This window comes from Pinus tabuliformis, chromosome 4_1 (genome assembly GCF_031772625.1).
Source record: "Pinus tabuliformis cultivar Carrire ecotype Pingquan chromosome 4_1, CPIR1, whole genome shotgun sequence".
Classification (NCBI taxonomy): Eukaryota; Viridiplantae; Streptophyta; class Pinopsida; order Pinales; family Pinaceae; genus Pinus; species Pinus tabuliformis.
In genome coordinates this window covers 430,571,985-430,575,122 of record NC_142303.1, presented here as the reverse complement: position 1 = coordinate 430,575,122, position 3,138 = coordinate 430,571,985, and the positions used below count along the sequence as shown (strand labels likewise).

General features: G+C 35.5%; 1 non-coding gene across 1 annotated transcript; it reads left to right on the top strand.

Moving 5' to 3' along the window:
• Positions 1–1,357: 1,357 nt before the first annotated feature.
• LOC149176134 (small nucleolar RNA U3) lies at positions 1,358–1,583 on the top strand. Its single transcript, XR_016258951.1, has one exon. It is a non-coding gene; the product is annotated as a small nucleolar RNA U3 (small nucleolar RNA).
• Positions 1,584–3,138: the final 1,555 nt, after the last annotated feature.

Below are 3,138 nucleotides of genomic sequence, written 5' to 3'. Positions count from 1 at the left end.
TAGAGAGGTCATATGATAAGGCTATGGTGGTCACATTGACTATCTATTCATCTTCTGACTCAACTATGAAGAGGATAAATTTTGCAGTCTACAAGATTACTTTTGGGCACTATTTTTCCAAAGTCAATGAAATTGTAGTAGTTTGAACTACCTATGTCACCCTATAGATATGACCTCCCATAGTAACAATGACACTATAGGGAAAAGAATCATAAACAACATGATGTTTCCACATAAAAAGGTTTTCCTAAAATAATATCACAAACTTCGAGCGGGACAACATCACACAATACTCATCTTTGATGGGATTAATGTTGTATGACAAAAAATAAAAAAGCCACATCCCTTTTGTTGACAAAAAATAAAAGAACCTGCTTCAATAGATTTGAAACCCTAAATTTTCAAATAATCAAGAACTAAAGGGGAATCGGTCTCTCAAAATTCTCCAAAGCGAGGTAAGATAGAAAAATAAAGTCATTAAAAATAAAAAATAAAATTAAGACTTGATAATAACATTAGCTGACCAAACGCCTCCTTAATACTATAAAGAGCCTCACTAACGATAAAAACATCGAAGTACTTCTTTCGTCAGCCATTTAATAGCATTTTCTTCACACACATCATAGGAGCACATTAAAGATTCATTAAAGTGAATTTAAGGTACTCATGCTATCAGGGATTTAAAAATACTAATAAAGATGCATAGAAAACAAAAGGTATTAACCGTAAATTTTTGTGTTATTGAAAAGTCAAGTTTGCATATGAGACTTGATTGTGATCGAATATCATGGGTATAACCTTGTAGTTTGAGTGGAAAGTTATGGATAACTAAATAAATAGTGATAATTTTCACGAGAGTTGACAAATTCTTTTATTTTGCCATTTCTAATAATAATAATAAAAATTTAAAACAAGTGTATATCACTAAACTTTTCCATGCATATGCGAATAGAGTCCATGATGATGATGATATATGTTGTATACCATGTCTAAAATGTGGTGGATATTTTTGTTTCTTATAATGCTTCTAACCATATCTATTTAGAACTCACTTCTAATTATATTTAAATCATGTGTTATTCTTATGTGCTGTTAACCTTTTTAGGTACTCTAAGCCGTGTAGCTTATTAATGGGAGTAGTGGAAGAATAAATGTGGGAGGACGAAGCGAATCGATTGACGGAAGACACAAGAATGCAAGTGAAAATAGAATTAGAATGGAAATGGAAGTAAAGAAATGGTTGCAAAATATAGTTTTGCGACGTTCGGAAAGCAAAACAGAAACGTTATTTTCCCACATGCGTTTCGCAAAGGAATGTGAAAGGCGTATATAATAGGCGGAGTGGACATTCATAAGCACGACCTTACTTGAACAGGATCTGTTCTATAGGTTGTACGTCAAAGTCTGCGTAGATTCCTATTCAGACAAGCACAAAAATTCGGAAGATGAACGATGGCTCTCGGGCCAGAGCGCGAATGCTGTGATGGCTGGGGGGTTTCCACTCCCATCCTTCTCCCGATGACCGTCCCGTCTGTGACATTTCAGTTCCACACGGTGAAGGCCTGAGAGCGTTCTGACGGATTCACCCAGTTTTTACCTTCGGTTTCTTTTTATCTATTTTCCGTCAAGTATTTTCCATTTCCTTCACGCTCTCATGGTTTTTAATTTCCATTTCCGGTGAAAGGAGCGTGCGTTCTCATGGTTTTTAATTTCCATTTCCGTTTCCGGGCGGTGAAGGAGCGTGCGTTCTCACGGTGTTGATTCAAGCGTCGGCTGTTGATCCAAGCGGCTGTAATCTGAACCGTTGGAAAGTGCCCAACGCTTAACTCTTTGGAAACAATTGAATTATTTTGAAAATAATAATAATAAAACAAATTTGGCACTTATTCAAAATAAAAAAAATTAATTTTTTTTTTTAAACTTACGCATTTAGAAGGATAAAATGCATGAGTAAAATTAAGTTACAACAGGGTCTATTGTGGATCTGTCTGTCTGCAAGTTGTAACACTGTTGTGGTCCTCCTTAGGGCTTCCTAGGGATCAAGCTTAAGCATGGCTTCCCCGGTCACGTTATTGATTGTAGCCCCAAGATCAAACAATGTGTTCGGAACTACAATGTTGTTCTTCAATACATCAATTTGTTTAATTCAAACCTGATGGTAGCATGAATTTAGATCAATATTATTAAATAACTTGGCTCCCTTAAGTTGATCAAGAAGATTTTCAATTTGAGAGATCGAGTATCTTCTCTTCTATAATCAATACAAAGTATCCATGTCCTATCCTTCTTCTGCACCAACATAATTGGGCTCTCACAGGGGGATGAGCTTAGTAATACAAAGTCTCCATGTCCCATCCTTCTTCTACACTAACATAATTGGGTTGCTATAAGGCAAGAAGCTCAGTTAAATGTGGCCCTTTTGAATGGGCTCATGAATCCAACATTTTATTTCTTGATTCTTCAAAAGAGAGTGTCTATATATTAGGCCATTAGATAACGAAGCACTAGGTATTGAGTCAATTGATTTTTTTATCTAGTAGTGTAGAGGAACTATCACAGGTGAAGCAAAGGTATCTCTATATGCATTTACAATCCTATCCACCTAATTTTGTTTTGTAGAGAGGCCATATGACAAGGCTATGGTGGTCACATCGACCTTCCATTCATCTTCTGACTCAACTATGAAGAGGATAAATTTTGCAGTCTACAAGATTACTTTTGGGCACTATTTTTCCAAGGTTAATGAAATTGTAGTAGTTTGAACTACCTACGTTACCCTGTAGAGATGACCTTCCAGAGTAACAATGACAATATAGGGAAAAGAATCATAAACAACATGATGTTTCCACATAAAAGGTTTTCCTAAAAGAACATCACAAACTTCGAGCGGGCCAACATCACACAATACTCATCTTTGATGGGATTAATGTTGTATGAAAAGTGACATTGCTAGTTGATGTAAATGTCTTATGATTGGCTCAACTCATGTAGGAGCATATTTTTCCTAAAGCAATATACATCAATCATTTTTAGTTAGTATTCGAGAGTATGAAATAAGAGTGTTATGACTCCACCTTATTATTATAAACAATGTAAACTTTGAAACGGGAACTGATACTGTTACCCGTTTTGTAGAGA